Source organism: Dama dama, chromosome 1 (assembly GCF_033118175.1).
Source record: "Dama dama isolate Ldn47 chromosome 1, ASM3311817v1, whole genome shotgun sequence".
NCBI classification, from domain to species: domain Eukaryota; kingdom Metazoa; phylum Chordata; class Mammalia; order Artiodactyla; family Cervidae; genus Dama; species Dama dama.
The window spans coordinates 66,039,656-66,059,637 of NC_083681.1; the positions used below are offsets into that span (position 1 = coordinate 66,039,656).

The 19,982-nt window shown below is 42.1% G+C and overlaps 1 pseudogene; it reads right to left on the reverse strand.

The window, feature by feature from the left end:
* Nucleotides 1–307: 307 nt before the first annotated feature.
* LOC133061663 (eukaryotic translation initiation factor 2D-like) lies at nucleotides 308–3,752 on the reverse strand (annotated as a pseudogene).
* Between the last annotated feature and the right edge of the window lie 16,230 nt (nucleotides 3,753–19,982).

Consider the following 19,982-nt stretch of genomic DNA (forward strand, 5'->3'; position numbering starts at 1 on the left):
GTGACTTTTCATATAATAAACTTATTTAATGGACACATATAACAGTAACTTATCTGGGAGTGTGGCAGGCAAATTTTGTGGGAAAAAAATAATCAATTTCCCTCTTTCAATATTTCTTTTAACAAGGTTGAAAAATCATATATCTTAACACAGACTGTTCCTGAGCGCTGTGATTAACATGCAAGGCTGTTTCTTAACAGCTCTCTCTCACTTTTAGAGCTTAGAGGCCCTTGTTCTTTTTTTTTTTTTTTTCAGATTAGAATAAAAATTTATTTTGGTAAAGAATTATATATATATATATTTTTTAGTTTGCAAAAACAGAAAATACTCATATAAATTACCAGCCCAGAGCCTGGATTTCCACTGGATCAACCACATGAAACAAGAGTCTGTCATTTCTTCTTGCCAGGCTTAGGGGCCTTCTCCAGGCCTTGGATGTATTTTCGAGGCAGCCGATACTCTTCTACAATCTGAAAGGCAGAGACTCCTCAGTGAGGTTTGTGCATGCTCTCCCCGCCCACCCCATCCCTCTGTCTACAATGACCCTCCTCTGCCCCGACTGCCAAGGTCCCCGGGTGGCACAAGCGGTAAGGAATCCGCCTGCCAGTGCAGGAGACGTAAGAGATGCAGGTTCGATCCCTGGGTTTGAAAGATCCCCTGGGGAAGGACGTGGCAACCCACTCCAGTATTCTTGCTTGGAGAATTCCGTGGACAGAGGAGCCTGGTGGGTTACCATCCAATGGGTCGCACAGAGTGGAATATGATGGAAGCAACTCAGCATGCACGAGGTCCCCAGCTGCACAGCCACCTCCTGGCCCTCCCGCCCCACTCTGTTCACTCCTGCCTTCGAGCCTCAGCTCAAACCGTTTCCATCACGTGACCTGCTCTTCTACACCCAGCTCACACGCAGCCCCAGCAGGATGGACCATACATCCTCATACCTTGAGGCTGAGTCTCCCAGCAACTTTCTTGCTGATAACTACTTTCTAAGTGTACTTCAGGCACTTGTAATTTTCTCGTAAGGGAGAATGCGTGTGTCTGAGCGCAGTTACGTGTTTATCTTTTTCCCTCTGTATTTCACATGGAGCTCTTCACTTACAGGGGTGCAGTTCTAAGTCAACTGCTGGGTACAGCCTGAGACCATAAAGTAAGCTTGCTTATTGAGCATTTACTATGCGCCAGACCTTGGGCATGAAAAAGGTAAGGTCTGTGATTCAAGATGCTCGTTCTAACAGGGAGTTCAGACACAGAATAAATGAGCCCAGTTATAGACACTAATCAGAATATAAACACAATTGGAAAGTGCCATGTTAGCAGTTTTTTAAATGTCAATTTAAGGAAACAGAAAATTAAAAAATGGGACATGTTCTAAGACAGGCTTCCTGTGGCCCCTGAGCTGGGCCAACGAGCCTCTAAGGCTGCGAGAGGCCACTCGAGGTTAGGGGACTACACGGAGGGAAGCAGCCAGGTGTGAATGTGGGGGTGCAGGCAGGGAACAGCCAGGAGACCAGCAGGGCTGAGGCCTGGCCTGATTAGGGACCTGCCAGAGAAGGTGGAGGGAAGATGGGGCTGGACTGGGTGGGTCTTGTTTAGTGAACTTAAAGAGTTTATTCTGCAAATCAAGGTTCGGAGCCCAACTACAGCACTAAACAGTTGAATTATCTCAGTACAAAGTACTGAACCTGTTTCCTCATCTGCAAAACAGAAACGGTTCTTCAGCATCAAGCCTGCAAAAAGCCCAGCAAAGTGCCTAGCAAAGCTTGGGTGCTCAACAAATGTTTTATAAAGAAGGAAAACCAGAAAGAAAACTTCTCCACTAGGATGGTGGATAAAACATTGAATTTGGGGGCTAAAAGATAAAGGGCAAACATTAGTTCCACCTCTCACTGGCTGCTAAAAGCCATGTTTATGGTAAACTCACTAGAGGGACTTTGGTAGGAAGACCTCTGCCTAGTGATACTGACGTCTCTGCTTCTTCAGGGGGATGCTCACCCAGCAACAGCCAGCCAAGGTGGTGGATCTGGTTGCCCTGGATCTGAACCTGCAGGCTGTCCTTGAGCCCCGGGGCAGCAGTGACGGTGGTGCTAGCCTGGCAGCGCTGCTGGAGGGTGGCAGCCACCGAGCACGGGTCCAGGCCATAGGCCTCCAAGTTCCGGACCACGGTCACCTTTTTGTTCGAAGCTCTCTGTGCTAGGGTGATCTCAATTGGGCAGACCCTGCCTTTCTTCACAGTGGGCTCTTGTCCCGGAAAGGTTACTTGATAGGCAGGCTACAATCTTCCCAAACATCTGAAATGGGAGTTAACGAGTGGGAGGCTGATATGGCCAGCAGAAGCCATTTCCTCATAGCTCGCGCCCAGCAGGCGGCTGGATGGAAGCTGATCTTGCAGGCAGTGGTTCGCCTCTGGCTGCTCAGGAGACTGTCCCACGGAGGCTTCCTGACTGTGTGCTGTTCATCCTTCTCTAAGATGCAGTCACAGAGGATGGGATCCAAGTTCACCGAGATTCTTGTTGTCTGCATCCACCAGGTCGTTTTTCTTGGCGTAGCTGATGGCGACTGTTCGGACTTCACTGCCCTCCAGGACACTCCCTTTCCTGGGTGAGAAGCGACCAGGAGGTTACTCACGCTGTGCTTTTTGTAGCTTGACTTCTTTATGTCCAGTTGCCGTCCTTCGGGGCAGCAGGAGAACATGTGGCTACCCAGGAGAGTGCTGGTGAGCAACGGGAGGTCAGCCTTTCTGACACAGCACTTCAAAGCATGCAAGAAGCATCTCTGCAGCAGCTCGTCCATTTGCTCGTGAAGGGTCTTGCTGTCCGTGGGGTCCACGTGCAGGCCCCCAGGGCTGGGGTCTTCCATGGCTTCTGACGGGGACTTCTCACACCTCCGCTGGACCTCCTCCTCTTCCTCCTCCTCCTCCTCCTCCAGGGTCAGCTGCCTCATGTCGCCCTCCAGGGCGGTGTCGGCCTTGACACATCCCTTCCCTTCACTGAGATCGGGGGCGTCCAGGGCCAGCGGGGCAATGGACGGTGGACTGGATTTGTTTCCAGATCGCCCAAGGCTGAGGGTAGAGAACAAAGTACAAATAACTGAACTGCTCAAGACTGCAGAACAGCTGCTTCTGTGTTAAACCAGAATGGAATCACAAGTGGTCCTGGTAGGTGTGGAGCACAGAGAAGCCCCCTTCCCTTCAGACCCGAGGTCAGCATCTCAGCTGTGGACATCGCGGCGACTCCGACGGCAACGGGGGCTCTGTTCCCCACCAACGCTACGGCGCAGAGGTCGCCCTTCTGTACTCCAGGCAGGCCAGCAGGGGGCACCACCAGTCCCGGCAGCGTCAGATCTGCTCTCCCCACCAGTTTTTCAAGCACCAGACGCCATGTTGTAAACGTTGGTAGAAGACCGGGATAAGACCACAAGGTATACACTGTTGGATACAGACTTTTCTCCAGTTCAAACAGGATGGGGTCACCACCACTCACGTGCACAGTCACCGCATCTCCTCTGTGAGCATACAGCTTTACAATGTTGAGCTCTTCCTTTCCAGGCGCTAACTCAGAGACCTGATCGGTTCCAAGAGTGGGGAAAACAGCTGCCACATCAGCCCCAAGCTTTCTCCTGTCCGACCCCTTGATGGCCGTGTTGGACTTGACCCGAAAGGCCTTGGCAAACATGTCCGCTGGAGGGGCCTGGGAAAGAGAGGGAGACCACAGACGCCGCGAGCTGTCAGGAAAGCGGACGCACGGTGGCTGCCAGGCCCGCGGCCCTGGGGGCAGCCGTGCTGAGGCCAGGCCCTTGTTCTTAAGTTTTAAACCTACTTTCATTGTGTCTGACACAAAGCTGAACATCTTTGCCATAATTACTGTATAACAGTTATTTTTCGCAAAGTTGTAATTTTCCTAAAATTAGCTGGACTGCCTCAATTATGTAAATTGAATCCTGAGACTTTAATGAGTATATTTGCAGGAACACACTAGACTTTTCCAGGGAAATATAAGAGCGGGGGGAAACACCTCCAGATGAGACCAGGGAAACATGATTCACTACTGGTAGTTGCAGTCTCTTATGGACAGTTGGTTGGAGGTTGGGTCCTCTCTCTGCATTCCGCGATTAAAGAAGGTCTACGCAAAGCATCTCAGACTAGAATCCTGCAAAGGATAGAAGGAAGATCCAAGAGTTAAGAGTTCCAGATGACCCTGAGGCTGCATTTTGGCAAGGCTAGCCTGCATCTTCAGTCTTTATTTTCTCTTGATACCATGTCCTTTTTCTCCCCACAAACTGCCTTGTTCTGTTTATCTACTGATGTGTACCAAACTACCTTAAACAAATTTAGTAGTTTTGACAGTAACGTTATCTCTCATGGTTCTGTGGGTTGAGTCAACTAAGTTGGACAGTTCTTGCTCATCACCTCTCATGCGATCACGGTCAGAGGACAGCTAGGGCAAGAATCAAGTGCAGACTGATAGGGCTGGACAGCCAAGATAGCTTCTTCACTCACATTTCAGGCTCCTCAGGGCCCCTCAACAACACCTGTGTCTCCAGAAGACTAGCCTGGATTTCCTTCATGGTGCCTCAGAGGGAAACGGGGGAGGCTGCCAGATCTTTCAAAGCATAGTCCTGCAGCCCAGGGCTTCCCAGGTAGTGCTAATGGTAAAGATGCTGCCTGCTAATGCAGGAGACCTAAGAGTTGCGGATTCAGTCCCTGGGTCAGGAAGATCCCCTGGAGAAGGGCATGACAACCTATTCCAGTATTCTTGCCTGGAGAGTCTCCATGGACAGAGGAGCCTGGAGGGCTATAGGTTACAAACAGCTGGACATGATTGAGCAACTGAACTGAACTGAATTTGCCACAGCTTTCACTGAGTTTGGTCTCTGATGTGTTTTGCTTCCTTCTTTCCTCCCTTCCCCTCCTTGGTTTTTCCCTCCCCTCTTTCCCTTCTTCCTTGCCCCTTCCTTCTTCTCCATTGCTTATTTTCTTTTCCTCTTTGCCTGAGACCAAATTCATTAAGTTGCCTTACTTTGCTACTTGTATTTTATATAATCCTTTCAGAGGAAGTTTTCAAAAATTGAACTCCTCCCACCTGATTACACATATCTCTTCCCTGACTATACTCATTTTTCATTAACTGGATTCTCTTTCATTCTACAAACTTTTATCTCGTCTTCCTGATTCACTATCTCCCCATGAGCAAGGTCTACTTCAGTTCAGTTCAGTCGCCCAGTCCTGTCCGACTCTTTGCGACCCCATGGACCACAGCACACCAGGCTTCCCTGTCCATCACCAACTCCAAGAGCTTACTCAAACTCATGTTCATCGATTTGGTGATGCCATCCAACCATCTCATCCTCTGCCATTCCCTTCTCCTCCTGCCTTCAATCTTTCCCAGCATCAGGGTCTTTTCAAATGAGTTAGCTCTTCAAATCAGGTGGCCAAAGTATTGGAGTTTCAGCTTCAGCATCAGTCTTTCCAATGAATGTTCATTACTGATTTCCTTTAGGACAGACTGGTTGCATCTCCTTGCAGTCCAAGGGACTCTCAAGAGTCTTCTCTAACACCACGGTTCAGAAGCATCAATTCTTTGGTGCTCAGTTTTGTTTATAGTCCAACTCTCACATCCATACATGACCACTGGAAAAACCATAGCTTTGACTAGATGAACCTTCATTGGCAAAGTAATGTCTCTGCTTTTTAATATGCTGCCTAGGTTGGTCATAACTTTTCTTCCAAGAAGCAAACGTCTTTTAATTTCATGACTGTAGTCACCATCAGCAGTGATTTTGCAGCCCCCAAAAGTAGTCTGTCACTGTTTCCATTGTTTCCCATCTATTTCCCATGAAGTGATGGGACCAGAATCCATGATCTTAGTTTTCTGGATGTTGAGTTTTAAGCCAACTGTTTCACTTTCCTCTTTCACTTTCACCAAGAGGCTCTTTAGTTCTTCTTCACTTTCTGCCATAAGGGTGATGTCATCTGCATATCTGAGGTTATTGATATTTCTCCTGGCAATCTTGATTCCAGCTTGTGCTTCCTCCAGCCCAATATTTCTCATGATGTACTCTGCATATAATTTAAATAAGCAGGTGACAATATACAGCCTTGATGTACTCCTTTCCCGGTTTGGAACCAGTCTGTTGTTCCATGTCCAGTTCTAACTGTTGCTTCTTGACCTGCATACAGATTTCTCAGTCAGGTGGTCTGGTATTCCCATCTCTTTAAGAATTTTCCACAATTTGTTGTGATCTGCACAAAGGCTTTGGAGTAGTGTCTACTTATCTACACTCCAATACAGTGATTTTTCTCCCTTTTTCCAGGTATAATTGTATGTTTCAAAAAGGTGTGTATTTTACTCTAGCACTCATGATATCTGGATTATACTACACCAACTAAACAGATCAATGTCAATTCAGTCATGTTAACAACAGCACCTTCAGTTAACACTTGTTGAGCACTTGTATGTGTTAGAGTTGTTGCAGTTTACATTATCTCATTTAAATTTTTAAAATCATCTTATAAGGTAGATGTTGTTAAACCCATTTTGCAGATTAGAAAAAATAAGCATGTAGTAAAAAATTAGCATATTTAAGTATATTAGATATTGACAAATGATTTTCATGGTGGTTGTATCAATTTGTAGTCCCACCAGGTATGTGAGAACACCCCAACTGGCCCCACATTTTTCACAGCATTGATATTGTTAGACTGCTTAATTTCTGCCCATCTAGAGTGTATAAAATTGCATTTTATTGTGGTTTTAATTTATATTTTCCCAGTTGCTAATGAACTTACATGTTTCATCCTATTTATTGGCCGTGCTTATTTTCTCATCTAGAAAATAATTGTTTATATCTTTTGCCTGTTTTCTCATTAAAATTTTTTTCTTGACTTCATGGAGTCTTTTAAATATTCATGATACTAATCTGTAAAATATACATGGCAATTTTTATATATGTGGCAAATATTTTAGAATGTGATTTGTCTTTTCACTCTCCTTTTGGTGTTTCCTGATGAAGGGAGGTTCTATATTTATGTGTTTATGTACACATTTCATCTGAAGATAATGTAGATTTATTTCTTTCTGATCTTTGTATCTTGTATTTCTCTATTTTTTCTAATTGCACTGGCTAATATCTTTATTACAAGAGTACCTATTAATAGAAGATGTAATACTGGATATCCTTGTCTTACAATAATAGAGAATGCTTTATTATATTTTACCGCTATGTATATTGATTTAAAGATATATAAAGAAATTTTTTGTTTAAGAATGAATAGATTTCTAGTTTTTATCTAGTAATTCTTCAATATGTGTATTTAGCAGGTTACATGAGTTTCCCCATCAATTGTTTACTGTGGTAAAGCACCCAAAAGTATTCCCAGTATGATATGAACCTTACATTTTTGGGATAAAATCATGTTGTCATAATGTTTTGTCTTTCTTACATCAATATGTTTAGCTTGCTAATATTTTAAGGTTTTCACATCCACATTTATGAGTGAGATTGACCTAAATTTTAAATTTCTCCTAATGTATTATTGACTTTAATGTAAGCTCATATATACTTTATGGAATAATTCAAGCATTGTTACTCTTTTTCTTTCTGGAAGTCATGTAAAACTCTTTGAATATTTTGTAGAATTCCCTTATAAAGATCTCTAGCTCTGGTGTTACCTTTGTGGAAAGAATTTTTTAAAAGTTATTAACTATGTTTTTTTCAACTGTGTAGGACTATTCAAATATTTTATTTCTTCTTGACTCAATTTTAGTACATTATTGTTTTCTAGGAATTTGTCATTTTGTATATGCTTTCAAGGTTTTTACATAAAGATGTTTATAATATTATTTTATCATCTCTTAATATCTGCTGGTGTGTAATTAGGGCTTCTGTTAATCTGCATGATTGCTTAGTTTTATATTCTTTTTTAATCTGGATTGCCTTACCAGTTCACTTTCTTCTACACTGTATAGTTTTCTTTTTAAATTTCTCATTTTATTACTCTTTCTGCATTCTCCAGGTTTTTCCTTTTGATATGATGATTTAACTCATGAATGGTTTGCTTTTCCTCTTTTCTAGAATGATTGTCCAAAGATATGCATTTCCCTTTAAACTTGCCACATTATTTGCTTCTTAAAATTTAAAAGGTATTTTTGTTATCATTCAGTTTTATGTATTGTTTCCTTACTAATTTTTGAAAAATCTATGAGCTACTTGTAGGTGTAATTTTAAAAAAATACAAGTATATAATTCTTCAACCATTCTTTTTTTTGTTGTTTTAGTTTTTTTGGTTAAAGGAGATAAAGATTCAAAAGATCACACAAACATATATCTAGCTTAATCCAGTACTATAAGGCAAACACACTTGAAATCACAGTCCAGTTCAATTCAGGGTACCTTGACACCCCAGAAGTCACTTCATGTGTTCTGTCCTAATCATAAACCTTTTATCCTTCCAAAATATTCTAAGAATTCATTATCCTAAAACTTAAAGTAGCTATTTCCTTTCATTTAACCAATCAAAATTTCATTTCTATGCCCTAGTCTTCCCCATTATTTTTATTTAATATACATTTTAATTCTCTTAATGTAAATCTTCCTCTTCTTCCTTTTCTCTTCCTCCCATTTTATCTGTTTTGGCAGAGAAGGCAATGGCACCCCACTCCAGTGCTCCTGCCTGGAAAATCCCATGGACAGAGGAGCCTGGTGGGCTGCAGTTCCTGGGGTCACTAAGAGTCAGACATGACTAAGTGACTTCACTTTCACTTTCATGCTTTGGAGAAGGACATGGCAACCCACTCCAGTGTTCTTGCCTGGAGAATCCCAGGGACGGGGGAGCCTGGTGGGCTGCCGTCTACGGGGTCGCACAGAGTCGGAGACGACTGAAGTAACTTGGCAGCAGCAGCAGCAGTATGTTTTGGAACAAGACTCATTTATCACAGTCAAGATTTTGCTAATCCATCTTCCTGTTGCAGGGTGCCAGTTGCACATTCACGTTGCTCTATTTTCTCTATTTCCCAAATATGGGATAAAACTGTGACCAAGTAAAAAAAATTTTTTTTCTTTTTTACAGCGATATTGTGTGTGTGCCTAGTTGCTCAGTCCTGTTCAACTCTTTGCTACCCCCTGGACTATAGACCGCCAGGCTCCTCTGCTCATGGGATTTTCCAGGTAAGAATACTAAAGAGGGTAGCCATTCCCTTCTCCAGGCGATCTTCCTGATGCAGGGATTGAACCCCCATCTCCTGCATTGCAGGCAGATTCTTTATTGTCTGAGCCACCAGGGAACCCCTTCATTATTCTATGTATTTCTAATTCTGCATTTAAATGAAATAAATAGTGAAGTGTCACAATGTTTTTGTTTTTCTTGGTTCTTAGTTGGTATAGTTGGCAGTTGGTGGATATTAAAGTTCTTTTATGTAAAAAGTACATCCCTAATAAAAGTGGGAAAAAGACTGAGACCTTTGAATCCTAACATTTTTAGGTAGTAAAGAACTTCTGCAATGTCTCCCAGATGGCTTTAGAGCTCCCAAACAGATCTTGTGATTTCCCCTTGGAAAAATATTTCTTTCTACAGTTAAAAAGCTGACATTGAACAGAATCTTCCTCTAGTGACTATATAAACTTCACATGGCCAAGTTTTGTATTCCTGCACTTAATGAACTTAAAGAATAAGCATGCACATCTTTTCTCTTAGATAATGACTCACCTTGAATCTCACAAATCTATTAAAAGAAGACCCAGTGGATCTTCAACTACTTATAACCTTTATAAACCACACACATGCATCTCTAATTTTATGGCCAATGGTAGTGAATGTTTTTAGTAACAAAATAGACAAATAGTAGTAGTTGTAACTCAGAGCATCCATCTATTCCACATTGGGAGGGAATGACCTACGCTTTTTTCTAACTCTGTTTAATGTCTGGTGAAATTTTTTTTTTTTATAATAATGTTGGAGTTAGCTGAAGTTATAAGAAAGTAGGAGTTCAGAGAATCTTTTGATCACCTGGTTCAACCTCTTCAATTTAGGTAATTGAACCGGCATCTTCAAGTTTAGGGTGTCATTTTTTCTTTCCCCTAATGGATTTTGGAAAGGACAGTAAGTGAATGAAAAAATACTAAGCACTTGAGACACAACTTTTAAATCATTCTGCTTACAGTTCTGCTTAGGAACAATTTAGATGTGGGAAATCAGGTGATAAAGAATTTAATGGCAGAAATCAGTTTTATATTGATGTCTGATGAGACCCTGGAACATTTAATTCTCCTTGGTTCCTGAATTTGTTCATGAATTAGTCAGTATCCATAAAGCTGAAGACTATTGGGATTTAGAAATAGACTTTTAATATTTTTTTGTCTCTTCTTAAACTTTTCAGAAAAAGTAGCAAGCTGGACTATGATTTCTGTTTTCTTATGTTTCTTTTGGTATAGTTTTACCTATTAGGGCATCAGACTTCTAGAGGAAGTTCAATCAATAGCATCTGTGATAGATTAACAATGGGTGCACATTATTTTACTTTGCCTTCTATTGAAAGATGGCATTTCTCCTCTTGAATCTGGGCTTGCCTTAGAGATTTGGTTGATCATAAAATGCTGCAGAGGAAAATCCTGAGCCTTCTCAGGCTGGTTGATAAGAATTCATGCAGCTTCCATCTGGGTCTCTTTGAATACTTGCTTTTGAAACTGATCACGCTGTGAGGAAGCCCAACAAGCCCCAGGGAGTGGCCCCTGGCCAACAGCCCCAGATGAACTCCCAGCTGACACCCCCAGCAACTTGATAGCCATGCTGGAATCATATCCTCCAGACCAGTTGGGCTGCTGAGGCTTCACGGGATCGTGATGAGCCTATTCTGCCAAACTCTGCCCAAATTGTAAATTTACGAGCCAAAAATATGACTGTTTTTATTTTAAGCCATCAAATTCTAGATGATTTGTTATACAGCAATAGATTACAAAATAGCATGTTATTTCCTGGACTAATTTCTCACTCAATAGGAGATAAGACAAAGGAGTCAAGAGAATGGAAACCCAGCTATTTTCTGATTTTCAGCAGTGGTTAGGTTGGAGGATTTGTCTTAGTTTGAACTGAAGTTAGTTTGCTGAGACCTACCCTGCATTCCTGAACTTGCCCACCTGAAGAAAAGTTGAATTTTGGGGAGACATAGGTCATTGTCTCCCTCCAGTCCAGGTGGAGAGGAGAAAGAGACTAAGCCTTCCATTCTTAAGCCATTTAATAGATCAGATTCACTCATTAGAGAAACATAGACCAATGACTTACGATCAATGAGTCACTTCACAAGCCTTCCCCCTGGAGAAGAGCCTGGAGGTATTTGGCAGCAAATTGGACAATAACCTTTGATGCTGGAACTCTGGCAATATGGTCAGGGCTGAAGTCATCCATGGGAGAGTCATTATGACATCTGAATATGTGTAGCCCTGACAGATCAGCTGGGCATTTTAGTTTACTGTGTGTTGGGCCAAGATAAGCCTGGTTCAGTGACAGCGTGATAGCTTACCACGAAAAAGAGAGATGGTTGTATAGCAATGATTGACAGAGCTTTCAGGTTGGTGAATGGTTGGCAGATCAGAGAGGCAAGGAAGCTCACAACATTTGCCATAGCCTTGCCTAAGTATCTTTGATCACAAACAGCTTCCCACTGGCCACAAAGTTCAGCCCATGTTTCAACATTAGTATCTGAAGCTCCAATACTTTGGCCACCTATGCGAAGAACTGACTCTTTGGAAAAGACCCTAACACTGGTAAGATTGAAGGCAGGAGGAGAAGGGGACAACAGAAGATGAGATTGTTGGACAGCATCACCGACTCAATGGACATGTGTGTGAGCAAGTTCCAGGAGTTGGTTACGGACAGGGAGACCTGGTATACTGCAATCCATGGGGTCACAGAGAGTCAGACTTGACTAAGCAACTGAACTGAACTGACTGAATCATGCAGTAAACTTATAAAAGTCCAAGTAAAGTAAGAAAACAAAAAACTCCAAGTAGGTATTTAAGAGATTTGATATTATCTCAGAGAAATGGAAGAACTTAGGAATTCAATAGAGTAAGCAATGCTAGAAAATAATAAAGGCCAATAGAAATATCAAGATAAATAAGAGGCATGACTTTGAGCAGGCTCCGGGAGTTGGTAATGGACAGGGAAGCCTGGCATGGTGCAGTCCCTGGGGTTGCAAAAAGTTGGACATGACTGAGCAGCTGAACTGAACTGAGGATGCCTCAACTTGCACCTATGACAACTTGCTCACAGAAAGAACATGAAGATATCAGTATGGGCATAGACAAGATGGTGGAGTAGAAGGACCTTGAGCTCAGCTTCTCTCACAAGAACCACAAAATTACAATTAACTACTGGACCACTGTCAATAAAAAAGAATGGAATCTACAAAAATATATTCTATATCTGAAAACATAAAAAAAAGAAAGTGAAGTCGCTCAGTCGTGTCCAACTCTTTGTGACCCCATGGACTATAGCCCATCAGGCTCCTCCATCCCTGGGATTCTCCAGGCAAGAGTACTGGAGTGGGTTGCAATTTCCTTCTCCAGGGAATCTTCTCAACTCAGGGATCAAACCCGGGTCTCCTGCATTGTAGGCAGATGCTATACCCTCTGAGCCACCAGGGAAACCCAAAGACATAAAGATGAAACCAAATGAGACAGTAGGAGGGATGCACTCATGATAGAATCAAATCCCACACCACCACCCCCCAAAAGAGTGACCCCAAAACTGGAGAATAATTATATCACAGATATATTTATAATTATATATTATATTATATATGTTATGTTTATATTATATAAATAACTGCTTCATCTTGTGGGAGTGAGAGTTCTCAGCACCATGTCAGGCTTCCCAGTCTCGTGGTCTGGCCTCAGGAGGAGGAACTCCCAGAGCATTTGGCTCTGAAGGCCAGAAGTGCCTGACTAGAGGGGCTCCACAGGACTAGGGGAAACAGAGACTCCACTCTCAGAGGGTGCACACAAGGTCTCATGCACACTAGGACCCAGGAACAAAGCAGTGACTCCATAGGAACCTGGGGCAGACCTACCTGCTGGTCTTGGAGGGTGTCCTGGGGACACAAGGAATGGCTGTGGGTCTCTCTGGGGTCATAAAAGTTTGTGGAAGAAATATCAGGGAGTGTTCATCTACTTGAACTCTTGCTGGAGGCAGACATATTGCTTGGGTAATCATTACCAAGACTTGGCCTCACCCAAAAGCTACTCAATAGCCAGTAAGTTCTCATGCTGGGATACCTAGGGCCAAACAATCAACAAGGTGAGACCACAGTCCCACCCATTAGCAGACAGGCTGCCTAAAGTCTTCCTGAGGATACAACCAGCTCTAGACACTCCCCTTGACACAGCTCTGCTCACCAGAGGATATGGTATATTTGTTATTGTTCAGTCTCTTAGTGGTGTCTGACTCTTTTCGACCCCATGGACTGTAGCACACCAGGCTTCCCTGTCCTTCACTATCTTTCAGAGCTTGCTCAAACTCATGTCCATTGAGTTGGTAATGCCATCCAGCCATCTTGTCCTCTGTTGTCCCCTTCTCCTCCTTCCCAGCATCAGGGTCTTTTACAAAGAGTCAACTTTTCACATCAGGTGGCCAAAGTATTGGAGCTTCAGCTTTAGCATCAGCCTTCCAATGAATATTCAGGACTTATTTCCTTTAGGACTGACTGGTTTGATCTCCTTGATGTCCAAGGGTCTCTGAAGTGTCTTCTCCAATACCATAGTTCAAAAGCATCAATTCTTTGGCACTCAGCCTTCTTTACAGTCCAACTCTCACATCTGTACATGACTACTGGAAAAATCATAGCTTTGACAATACAGATATTTGTTGGCAAAGTGATGTCTCTGATTTTTAATATACTGTCTAGGTTGGTTATAGCTTTTCTTCCAAGAAGCAAGCATCTTTTAATTTCATGGCTTCAGTCACCATCTGCAGTGATTTTGGAGCCCCAAAAACTAGTCTGTCACTGTTTCCATTGTTTATCCATCTATTTGCCATGAAATGATGGGACCAGATGCCATGATCTTGGTTTTTTGAATGTTGAGTTTTAAGCCAGCTTTTTCACTCTCCTCTTTCACCTTTAATAAGAGACTCTTTAGTTCTTCTTCACTTTCTGCCATTAAAGTGGTATCATCTGCATATATGAGGTTATTGATATTTCTCCTGGCAATCTTTATTCCAGCTTGTGATTCATCCAGCCCAGCATTTCACATGATGTACTCTGCATATAAGTTAAATAAGCTCAGAGACAATATACGGCCTTGATGTACTCCTTTTCCAATATGGAACCAGACCATTGTTCCATGTACAGTTCTAACTGTTGCTTCTTGACCTGCACACAGATTTCTCAGGAGGCAGGTCAGATGGTCTGGTATTGCCATCTCTTTAAGAATTTTCCACAGTTTGTTGTGATCCACACAGTTGTGGTTCAGCTGGTAAAGAACCCACCTGTAATGTGGGAGACCTGGGTTTGGTCCCTGGGTTGGGATGATTCCCTGGAGAAGGTACAAGCTACCCACTCCAGTATTCTGGCCTGGAGAATTCCATGGACTGTATAGTCCATGGGTTTGCAAAGAGTCATACATGACTGAGTGACTCTCACTTCACTCACACTGTCAAAGGCTTTAGCGCAGTCAATGAAGCAGAAGTAGATTTTTTTCTGAAACTCTTTTGCTTTTTCTATGATCCAAGGGATATTGGCAATTTGATCTCTGGTTCCTCCACCTTTTCTAAATCCAGCTTGAATATCTTGAAGTTCTTGGTTCACATACTGGCATATTGAGTGCAACACTTCAGCAGTATCATCTTTAGGATTTGAAATAGGTCAGCTATTGACCTATTGACCAGGTTCCATTCCCTCCCCACCTTTGTTGGTAGTAATGCTTCCTAAGGTCCACTTGACTTCTCATTCTAGGATGTTTGGCTCTAGGTGGTTATCACCATTGTGGTTATCCAGGTCATTAAGATTTTTTTGTATAGGTCTTCTGTGTATTTTTGCCACCCCTTTCTAATATCTTCTGCTTCCCATTAGGTCCATATCATTTCTGTCCTTTATTGAGACCTTCTTTGCATGAAATATTTCCTTGGTGTCTCTAATTTTCTTGAAGAGATCTCTAGTCTTTCTCATTCTGTTGTTTTCCTCTATTTTTTTTTTTGCATTGATCACTTAGGGAGGCTTTTTTTAATCTCTCCTTGCTATTCTTTGGAACTTTGCATTCAGATGGGTATATCTTTCCTTTCCTCTACACACACACATATCAGAATCAGTTTCCTGTATAGCTGGAACTAAAACAACATTATAAATCAATTATACTTCAATAAAAAATAGTTTAAAAAAAAAAGTCATGAGGAATCAAATGCCCCCTGGCCTCATAAGTCAAGGATCACAGCCATGTTTCAGATTTGATTCTCAAATTGAACCCATGCGTAACAAGTCACATCTATTTCACCTGCTGTTACTGCTCATGGTGATTTTAAGACTTAGGCTTCCTTCAAGTTGTAGCAAGCCTAAGCATTGAGATGTTTGCTGAAGTTGTTCTCCAGGAACTTGAAGTCAGATGTGTCTATTTTAGGATGAGCCTATGAAATGGGATAGGACCACCAACCCCTCAACTGGACCTGTGCATGTCTGCTCCTAACTTTGTGAAGGTCCGGAGGCCTGTAGCCAAGTTATGCCTGTGCAGAACAGCGATTCCCCGGCACCTGTTCCCCATCACCTTTCCCCACGCCGCCCATGCCTCCCTGGTGCGCACCCTGAGAATGCTGGGCCTCTTCACTCCTGATCCCATAAATACCCAGAGCCCGTGGACTTCAGGAGACTGGCTTGAGGTTTGTGCCTGGGTCTTCATTCTTTTTCATATGCACTCCAGCTCTGGAGCACCTGCGGAAAAGGCAGTTTCTTTCTTTCTTTCTTTTTTTTTTTTTGGCCCTCTGTTTTAAGTATTTTGGGGTTTTTGAACTTAAGGATGGAGAATTGAAGCCATGGAAGTTCTAGCGAGTGGCAGTTCCCACCTTGACAACTGCGGTGGTTCCTGGGAATGGCTGGCTTCTGCTGTGTCTGGATTCCTAACTGTAGATGATAGCAAAACCTTTTGAATGAAGCTTTTAAAGGAAGAGATTGTGACCCCGTCTAGACTGAAATCTTGGAGAATAAACATCCAGAAGACTGGCTCTGCCCTTGCTGGACTGGACCCTAGGAGATATAGATGGGAAACGGAAGCCAGGCTGCACAAAACCCTGGACCAAGGTCATCCACACTTGCACTGTTCCAGACCCTGATGCTGACTTCTCCCAGGGGTAGGTGAACCAAAACAGATCTCAAATTGCTTCTCAGAAACTGTGAGAAATAAGGTGAGTGGGCTTGCTGCAGTGGTGGCGTTTGGTAAAGTCAAACTCTTCGGAAGGCAATTGAAGTAACTTCCTAAGTTAGAAGAGTGAGCTTTTCTTTTGTTAGGGGTTTGTTTCTAACCTCCAGGCTTGCAGGGACAACTCAGTGACTAGCTTTTTCCTATTTTGGCAAAAATAGGTGTATCTCTAGCAATGGACCTAAATTGTCCAAAATCACTTCCTGTACTTGATCATGCTCACCCCTTGATTGTGCTGGCCAGTTTTTCAACCATCCTTAACTTTGCTGCCTTAAGATATAACCTATCAATTAGGCTGATCACCTGTCCTCTGTCTTTCTCTCAGCTGAGCTGCAACTTTGTTCTCTCTGATATTGAATCTTCATATTTAAAACAAACAAACAAAACAACTCTGGCATCTATCCCTGTCAAGGTTCTACTTGGTTAGGATATTGAAAAAACCATAATTTTCCCAGCCGATGTCTCTTCCATATTTAATACCTAAGTGTTTCAGCCAAATGAATAATGATTGAGATATGAAAACACATAAAAAGCTGAGACACCAGAAATCCCTTCTTGACTGTGTCCTTGATAAAACTGCTAAAAATTCAAAATGTTAACAATGTCTGGCATTCTTTGGATCCCAAGGGTATATCTTAGGGGTTTGTTACCAATCTTGGGTCTATGAACACCTTGACAGCTGACTCAGAGGTGGTATTTGTTTATCAAGATCAAAGTGTGAATTTGAAACCAGAAACAAGAAAATACTCTCAAATAACTGCTAGCTAGTTTCATTTTTTCAAGCCCTTGTTGGGTCTCTATCCCTTATCAGCAGAAAGTAGCCAGGGCCATCCTCACCCCCTCTCCCTCCAGATTGAGGAATAATCAAAAGATGGGTGGGGGTGGAACCTTGAAGCCATGGGTTAAACCCATTCCACCTGCCATCACTAATCAAGGTTGTGAAGACTCACATGTTCTCCAAGCAGCATGGAACCTAAACAATAAGACATTTTCTTGAGTTGTGCTTTAGGAACTTGGAGCTTCAGCTGCATCTGGTTTGGCCTGAGCCAATGAAAATGTGATAGGATCACTGACCCCTCAACTGGGAGAAGGCAGCTGTGGGTAAATGAGAGCCAGGGCACAGACTAGAGGACCATTCCAGACTGCTCATTATAGATGATGACTCTCCTAGTGAAGATTTGCCTGGACCACACAAACACTTTAGGAATAAAAGCCACTAATCTTCCAGTCAATCAGGCAGCCCAGCAGCTCAGGAGATTAAGCATCCCATTTACAAGCCTGGACATCTGTAAACACTAGTATCCTTGGATATCTAATCAAGAATTGAATAACAAATTTGTTTAGACTTGCTGTTGTCACTCTTGCGTGGACAAGAAATGAAAGTTACCCTGGGAATTGGGTGAGGGGGGAAGCAGTGAGTGCATGCCCTTCTTACATATAACAAGTGGGCTATTACTTCTAGAGAAACTGATTCATAAAATATTATGACTAAAATTTTGTGACAGTGCCGGGTTAGAATAAAAATCCAAGTCCCTATCACTGTGCCATCGATAAAAACAGTGAGGAAGAAGTAGCAAATTAATAAATAGCACTTTTATTTACACCTTGAACAAATGCACATATTTCAACATATTATTGGTATATTATACCAGGACATGAATAGCATTAAAAATGAAATATAATCTAGATTTCACAGGTGTTGTGAATTCTGTGAGCCTTACCTTGCACAGCAGAGGGCCAATGAACTTGTTTTTCATTTATTCAAAGGCATTTACTGCATTCTTAAAATGGATCAGACCTCGGACTAAGTGTTCTCTTGTAGGTATAAGTGACTGAAACGTAATACATGACTTAGGATGCTAACATTTTGTCTTTAAAATTAAGTTAATTCAGGAACTTGCTAAGTATTCTTGTACACATAATTACAACAATAACAGAATCATTATGAAGGATTAATTGCTGTGTCTCATGTTTTCACCTTTCTAATACCCTCAATTTTGATATTTCAAAGGAGTCAAGTTATTTCCAGGAAATACATCCTTCGGAAACCACTGAGGATCCCAAAAGATCTTACATTTGTAACCTGTATGTGCTCCTAATGCCAACAGCAGTTTATGCATTCAAAGAGTTCCACAGTATGTTGGTGAGGACAGTTGTCTTGTGTATATATTCACAGCAATTGATACCCCTAATAGCTAACATTTATTGAATGCTTACAGTGGACCAGGCCCTATTATATACACTTTCTTGAAATGTATTCATTTTAGTCTCACAAAATCCCATGAAGTAGTTACTTATTATATTTTACAGCTCAGGAAGGTGAAGTAACCTGGCTGAACTGTGTGTCTTATGAGAGGCTGAATCAATTCAAACCTGGACATTGTGGGAGCTGCATCTGACTTCCTAACCAGTGTATTCTGTAGCTGGTGACATTGTGCTTGCTGTGAAAATTGATGCTGCTGCCTTTTTTTTTTTTTTTTTACTGAATTGTTAATTGATAGTCTGCTGATTGTGGTTAACCATCCACTTGATTTCTGTCTCATTTGGTTCACCCAACTCTGGGTTGCTCAAGGCTTCAGCTCACATTGCTGTGACATCCTCTTTGCCAGAGGAAAACCCTTTTTCCCTCTTGGATCCAGCATTTACAGTGGTGTCTCATAGCAGAATGACTTGGTTCCCAGGGATTCAGTAATTTCACTGATGTATTGCATCATAGGGCAAAGGTAGTTGTGGGGGGGGGCGGGTGGCAGGGAGCATTGCCCAAGAGAAGTTGACAAGCATGGTCCAGATTTGAAGCAGAAGCCCAGTCCTTCACCCTAATGTTCCAGTCTTGTTGAATGTGGTTAATTAATTCAAGCAGACTTCTTAATTACTCATGATTTTGGCTTAGGAGCTCACATCTTGGTCTCTTCCCCCATTGTAGATATATTTTAAGGTCTTTTTTTGGCTTGCTGTGAAGCTATGGGACCACTTTTAAATCGGAGATTTAGCTAGCTCTACAAGTGTTTGTAGGTATCTTGTGATACAGAAAACCTTTGGGGGAGCATTGTACAATTTCATATAATTGACTGTTCAAGGCTGGCCATAAAATAAATTATGTACGGTTGCTAAGGAAACCAATGACCAAATATTAACAAACACATTTGTGAAATGGCAATGTATGTGCCTTTTCATGAAGACATTAAATATTAATATCTAGGAGCAAGTCTGAGTATCCTAATTTCAAAGTCATTATGAACATAAATGATGTTTCAAAATATACAGAAACTGGAAGAATGTGCAAACATCTGACTTCCCTGTGACAGTCACAGGGACCAGTAATACAACTGTGGCCTGTTGTCTCCATTTGTATTTGAAAACAAATGCTCAGTCTCGCTTGTGACTGAAAACAAAATAAGAAATGAGAAAAGAAGCTTTCCATTGAAGTTTGACATATTCTGAATTTTATCATGGCCCTCTTTAGGTGACAGTCTGTACCAAAGTCTCACCTGTCATTATCTTGCTGGAGAATAGAGATAGTCCTTCTGCAGCTTGGCAGGATAGAATATATCATGGTCAGACAGAGGTAGACTTTGGAAGAAGATTCTTTG